Below are 6,985 nucleotides of genomic sequence, written 5' to 3' on the forward strand. Positions count from 1 at the left end.
TGCAGAACTATTCAAGTCTTTGATTATATATCAGGAAAACTGACTTGGTCATTTTGGATCAATATATGCACAGACAGAGGCTGCCATGACCAGGCGACTTTCTAGTTTCACATCTTGGGTTAAAGAAGTCACTTCTAAATGTGAGTCTACGCACCATGTCATCCATGGAGAAATGCTGGCTAACCAAAGAAATGTCACCTAAACTTAACAGTGTTTTGCAGGATGTGGTTAAAATTATGAGTCACATTAAAATACATGCCCTTAACTCACGTCTGTTTGCACAGCACTGTGATGGACGCAGAGCACACACATCTTTTCTTATACACAGAAGTGAGATGGCTTTCTAAAGGTAGATAACTGGCCAGAGTTTTTGAGTTACAAGAGCCCCTCCAGAGATTTCTCTTAGAAAAACAATAACCACTGGCAGCACGTTTCAGTGATACAGAATGAGTTGCAAAACTTGCTTACTTGTATGACATATTCAAACTGTTCAACATACTCAATCTGTCACTTGAGAACAACAACTGTTCAAGTCAGCCGATAAAGTGGCTACATTCAAGGCCAAACTGGAATTATGGGGGTGACAAGTGAAAGTTTGGATTTTTGACATGTTTCAAACATTAGCAGAGATTTTTGAAAGGGGCTGAGCCAGGGCCTTCTTTCTACCAGCTGGTGCATGATCACCTATGTCAGCTTTCAAAAGAGTTTGAGCATTACTTCCCAACCACAAGATTCCTGAACTGGGAAGAAATGGATCCACGACCCATTTGTGAATAAGCCAGGTGAATTGACTTTGTCTGTGCTAGAGGATGATAAATTGCTTGAGATCGCAAATGATGGTGGCCTTAAAAGTATGTTTTAGGGGACATCCCCCTTGGGTCTCCTCCCACTGTGGGAACTTTTCTGTCTTCTCAATAAATCCTGCTTTAAAAAAAAAAATGTTTGAGGCCAGGCACGGTGGCTCACACCTGTAATCTCAGCACTTTGGGAGGCCAAGGCAAGAGGATTGCCTGAGCCCAGGGGTTCAAGACCAGCCTGGGAAACCTGGTGAGACCGTATCTCTGCAATTAAAAAAAAAAAATTAGCTGGCCATGGTAGCACATGCCTATTGTTCCAGCTACCTGGAGTACTGAGGCAGAAGGATTGTCTGATAGAAGAATTGCCTGAGTCCATCAGATCAAGGCTGTGGTGCCTGTGAGCGTGAAACTCCAACTTAAAAAAAATGTATGTTTGCAACAACTTTAAATTTCTATATGTTCTGGATTAAAATCAAGGTAGAATGTCCTGAGATTGCCACAAAAGCACTGGAAAGCCTGCTTCCTTTTCCAGCATCCTATCTTTGTGAAGCAGGGTTTTCTGCAGTGACAGCAACCAAAACAAGATTATGGAGTAGGCCAGACATACACAACACACTTCTGGTGTCACTATCTCCCATCACCCCCAGATGGGACCGTCTAGTTGCAGGAAAACAAGCTCAGGTCTCCCACTGATTCTACATCATGATGAGTTGTACAACTATCTTATTATATATTACAATGTAATAATAATAGAAATAAAGTACACAATAAATGTAATGTTCTTGAATCATCCTGAAGCCATCAACTCCCCGGTTCATGGAAAAATTGTCTTCCATGAAACCAGTCCCTAATGCCAGAAAGGCTGGGGATCACTGAATTAAAGCACTTGTCACACTGTATCATCATTACCTGTGTCACCTCCTTTAGGCTGGAGAACATGTCCTGCCTTGTAAAGTACCTAGTGTAGGTAAGGCAAAATTTTACCTCTTTCCTTTTAAGTTGCCCTCCTCCCGCAGCTGGACCTGAGAATTAAATTGATATAAGACAGATTAATAGAAAAGCATACAGCTTTATTTAATATGAGTTTTATGTGACACAGGAACTCTCAAAAGGAAACGAAGACCTAAAGAAGCAGTTAGTGTCAATCACTCATATACTGAGTTGGATAAAGAATAGTAATTTGTGAAAAAAACAAATATATGAAGAAGATGAAAAGATAGACATTATTTTAACAAGATCTGTGCAGAATTCTCTTGGTTTCACATACCCATCCCTGATGATAAGAATGTGGCTTTTCTTCTAGTATAGGAAGGGCATTCTTTAACATGGAAATTTCATCTCCTACTTTTAAGAAACAGAAGGAAGATCAGAATGATCTTCTTGCACCTGCTATTTTTCAAGTGTCTATAAATTAAAATACTCAATATGTCAGAGTGGTATATTTTTAACTCTCTCAGAAAAAATAACTACTTCAAAGGTATATGGGAAAATACAGATAGGCCCCCTTTGTTAATGTTGTTTAACTTCACAAATTAAATATTATTGTATATGGTCAGTGATTACATTTACCACACATTTATTATTTTATTTACTCAGCATTTTTCTTCGTATCTCAAATATTTCATTTGGGATCATTTTTCTTTTGAAACTTTCCTTTACAAAGGTCTCTTGATGAAGATTTTTTCTTTACTTTGAACCTCAGGTGCCAAGAAAGTTGAGTTATTCATAGGATACATTTCATATGTATAGCACTTGGATTTAATATTTCATATGTATTGCACTCTGATTTTTTTCCTTTCTGCTTTCCATTGGATCAATTGAGTTTTACAAGTTCATATTCTATTTTTGTTAATATAGTCATTGCATTTTAAGAGTTTTTAAAAATTTCTTCCAGCAATTTTAGTTATTCTCACTAGGATGGTGGTTCCAGGGCTCTAATCTGTCACACTGCAAGAAACAGAAGATACTGTGTCTCCCACTGCCAGCGTGTGTTTTTACAACATAAACTAGCTCATGAGGGATTGGAAAATAGGAGAATGATGTCATTATAACGTGAAAGTTCACATACAATTTTTCTCAGTATGTTAATTATCTGTACTACCAGCAAGTCTCAGAGTCTGTACGGGAATCCCATCCATTCATCCTATATTCCTCTGCATTCAGTTTGGCCACATGTTTTGCCTTGGAAATGCTTTTTGCACAGATACTCCCAATCTCTGTGCATTTTGCCCTTGTCTCATAATTTTGCAGTCTTAACTCCTTCTTTAGCCCATCTCTACATTAAGCTTGATACATTTTTTAAAAAGAAGAAATTCTATGATTACTACAGCATGTTTTTATTTTTAAGTAATATGACATATCTTTTTCAACATACTAATGTAGTTTTTCAAATTGTCAATGTTTTTTATAGCACCACTCTAGTTACACGGTGACAAAGCTTTGGTTTACCTCAATCTGTTTTTTCTTTTTCTTTTTCTTTGAGTTGGAGTCTCACTCTGTCGCCCAGGCTAGAGTGCAGTGGCATGCTCACAGCCACCGCAGCCTCGACCTGCTGGACTCAGGTGATCCTTCCACCTCAGCCTTCCAAGTGGCGGGAATTACAGGCACACACCACCACACCCGACTAGTTTTTGTGATTTATTGTAGAGACGGGGTCTCACCAAGTTGCCCAGGCTTGTCTCGATCCCCTGGGCTCAGGCAATTCTCTTATCTTGGACTCCCAAAGTGCTGGGATTACAGGCTGAGCCACCACCCGACCTCAATCTATTTTTTCAATGACCACTATCATTTTTAGTGAACAGTTTTGCAAAATGCAAGTTTGACTTTTTTTTAGGAACACATATGTCTATCACCGCAAAATATCTATGTAATCAAAGGATACATTTTGAAAGTATAGCTAACACAACGTGGTGCCTTTATAATCAAAGGATATATTTTCAAGGTAGAGCTAACACAATTTGATGTTGGGTGGGAGAAAGGGAGAGAAGTCACTGGTGAGCCAAGTGACTAAGCAATTAGGATATTGGCATTTCTAAACTAGGAATCCTAGCCTGGGGGAGACAGTAAAATCTTTGCTTTTGGACATGTAAATTTTGAGGTGTGTATTAGATGTCTAAGTAGAAATTCAAGTAGGTAATTGTGTACATGTTTGGACTGCAGTACAAGCTGGAGATAGAAATTTGGGTGAAGGTAAAGTCTTGAAACTATAGGAGATAACCTAGAGAGTGAATATATGGGGTCTGACACTTAAGTTCATGAACTCATCCTAGAAAGAGTGCTACATACCTCATTGCTGAATATCACTATGGTTATCTTCAAAGTACTCCTCTTGGGAAGCTGTGCACTGATGCCAACACCTAGTCCACCATCAAAGCAATTTTGGAACTCTTTTTTCTGGAAGGGCCATCAGAGTTATCACCGTATTAACCTTGATGTCCTGAATATCATCAAAATGTCTTCTTTTCAATATTTCCTTTATCTTCAGGTAAAGAAAAAAGTCATTGGGGGGCCAGATCAGGTGGGTAGGGAGGGTGTTCTAATCAGTTATTTGTTTACAAGCTAAAAACTCCCACAGTACTCTGTGAGCTGGTGCATTGTCATTATTCAAGAGCTCCTTTGGTAACATTTTTACACACACCTTTCTTATGCCAAGATTTTCAGTTAAGATTTTCCCGTTTATCTATGTTTATTTTGTCTGCTATGCTTCTCACGGTCAGCCAACAATTTTAACGCAAAATTTGGTGAATTTTTGCAATATTTTAATCAGTTCTGCTTGTTACTGGTTGTCCTGACCTCTCTTTATCAGTGGCACTTTCTCTCCCCTCAGAAAAGTGTTTAATCCATTTGTACACTGCTGTTTTCTTCATGGCATTATTGCCATAAACTTGGACTACAATATCCCTGATTTCACTTTCACTCTTGCCAAGTTTAACAAGAAATTTAATTTTTGTTCGTTGCTCTAGTTCAAGTTCCAACATTCCCACGAAGGCACACAAAAACATGCAACAACAATAATGAATGCCACTCAGCAAGACACTACCACACATCGACATGAACACAGTTGTGACACACTGATATACCACGGTTAGTTATGATACCTTACTGAGTTGTTTATACAGTGCTGCCAACATAAGAACAGGGTGGCAAGTCAACAAACCTAACAAACCCTGTAGGTAGAGAAAAGAGAAGTGGGTCCAGGACTGGACCCTGGAGCATTACAGTGGTTTCAGATTGGAAATGTGAGAAATCATCAAAGGAGTCTGAGAAGGGGTGGCATGCGAGATAGTAGGAAAGCCAGAAGACTATGGTGTTGCAGAAGATAAACGATGAAAATGTTTTAAGAAAAGGATGTGAACAACTGGGTCAGATGCCACAAATAGGCTATGTGGAATGAGAACTGTTAATTGGCTATTGGATTTCGCCACATGGAGGTCATTAGTGACCTTGAAAAGAGCTGTTTCTGTGGTGTGATGCTGATGGGAGTAAATTCAGAAAAGCAGTAGGAGAGGAAAAGGAGATACAGGCATGGCTTATCCTTTCTTGAAGCTGTGCTGCAAAAGGGAATGAAGGAATGGTGCAGAAGCTGTAGGGGAATATGAGGTTGAGAGAAGGTGTTTTTGCTTTCTCTTGTTAAATGAGAGCTATTATACATGACTCTAAGACTATAATGATTAGGTGGGAATAATGTTTAATGAGGCAATAGAGGAGTCAGTTGTAAGAATGTTGGGCCCCAGTGCATAAGACGGGGGGCGGTTGGCCTGGCCTTAGGAACAAGGATAGTCCATTAATTCTCACAAGAGGAAGGAGTACACAGAAGTTGGCAGATTTGCTAAGGTGAGCTTGTAGGAGTTTTTTTTGGAGAGCTTCTCTTTTCTCAATGAAATAAGAAGCAGTGTAATCAGTGGCGAGTTAGAATGGGGAAAGAGGTGTTAGAGACTTGAGAAGGGAGTGGGAATTAAATAATGTCTAGATCTACAAAGAATGAGAGAAAGAGAGATACCTAGGGACATGTGGGAGAATTGGTGGATCACAGTAAGTATTTATTTGGGGTTAGTGGACATTAAAGTAAAACCAAACAGCACTGGTTGTGCAGTTTTCCCCAGCTCCACTCAACTTCTGAAGTGAAGTGTAGAAGAGATGGAGAGTTAGATTTAAACAGGTTGAAGTTTTGTCAGGCAAGTATAACAGAAAGAAAGAAGGGCAAGGGAGTTGTGACCGTTTTTGAGGGGAGGACTGCAATGATGAACCATAAAAACCAAAGCTGGATGAAAAAGTAAATGAAAACAGGAGCAGGGTGAGGAACACTGAGAAATGTTTCAGTTCAGTGAATTATAGTTTCCGGTATGGTCAAAACTTGTTGAAATCAAACTACTAGAAGTGCATAGGAAGGGATAATTAGAGAATGGGATACTTGAAACTGAGACCAGGGAGAAGCTACATTTATGTTGATGATAGAGTCTAGGGAATTACTGTGGAACAAGTGACTGAAGTTGAGCAGAGGACTAGATCTTTGGAAGTATCTGGTAAAAAGACTGAGAAGCTAGGACACTGGAATAATCATCTTCCTAAATATTGATGTCACCAATAATTTTGGCAGGATTAGTTGAATGGCCTAGGACAAGTTATTTGGCTTCTTGGTGCCTCATCCTCATCTATTAAATAGGGATAATATTAGTTCCTACCTCAATGGGTTGTCATAAGGATTAAGTGAGATTAATGTATCTCAAATGCTTAGTACAATACCTGCCACATATAAAGTGTTCAATAAAACAACAACATGATATGGCCATATGTAAATTCAAATGGGTTCCTAATACATTTTTCAAAAAAAGAATGCCCTTAGCCTTTATTAAATGAAAATTTTAAATTTACACAACAGTGAGAATGTCTATAATTTTTGAAAATCTTTTCCCACTGTTTTGTTATTGTTTCTGAAAGTTTGCAAATATCCTAGAGAGATGGGGAAAAAAGTGGTAGTAGCAGTTATTTATTTATTTATTTAGACATGGTCTCCCTCTGTCAACTAGGCTGGAGTGCAGTGGTGTGATTACAGAGGATAACTTTTTTTTTTTTTTTTTTGAGTTGGAGTCTCACTCTGTCGCCCAGACTGGAGTGCAGTGGCCGCTCCCGGCCACCGCAGCCTCGACCTGCTGGGCTCCGGCGATCCTTCCGCCTCAGCCTTCCAAGTA

The 6,985-nt window shown here is 39.1% G+C and overlaps 1 protein-coding gene across 1 annotated transcript in view; it reads left to right on the forward strand.

Annotated features, from left to right (window-relative positions):
* Positions 1-635: 635 nt before the first annotated feature.
* CCDC30 (coiled-coil domain containing 30) overlaps positions 636-6,985 on the forward strand; it is a gene marked incomplete at its 3' end in the record, with an annotated part of 169,763 nt that continues 163,413 nt past the window's right edge. The window contains exon 1 of the mRNA XM_021717144.1: positions 636-782. The remainder of the gene's footprint in view (positions 783-6,985) is intronic.

The sequence above is a fragment of the Carlito syrichta genome, unplaced genomic scaffold (assembly GCF_000164805.1).
Source record: "Carlito syrichta isolate Samal-C Ts95f unplaced genomic scaffold, Tarsius_syrichta-2.0.1 Scaffold309326, whole genome shotgun sequence".
Lineage (NCBI taxonomy): Eukaryota > Metazoa > Chordata > Mammalia > Primates > Tarsiidae > Carlito > Carlito syrichta.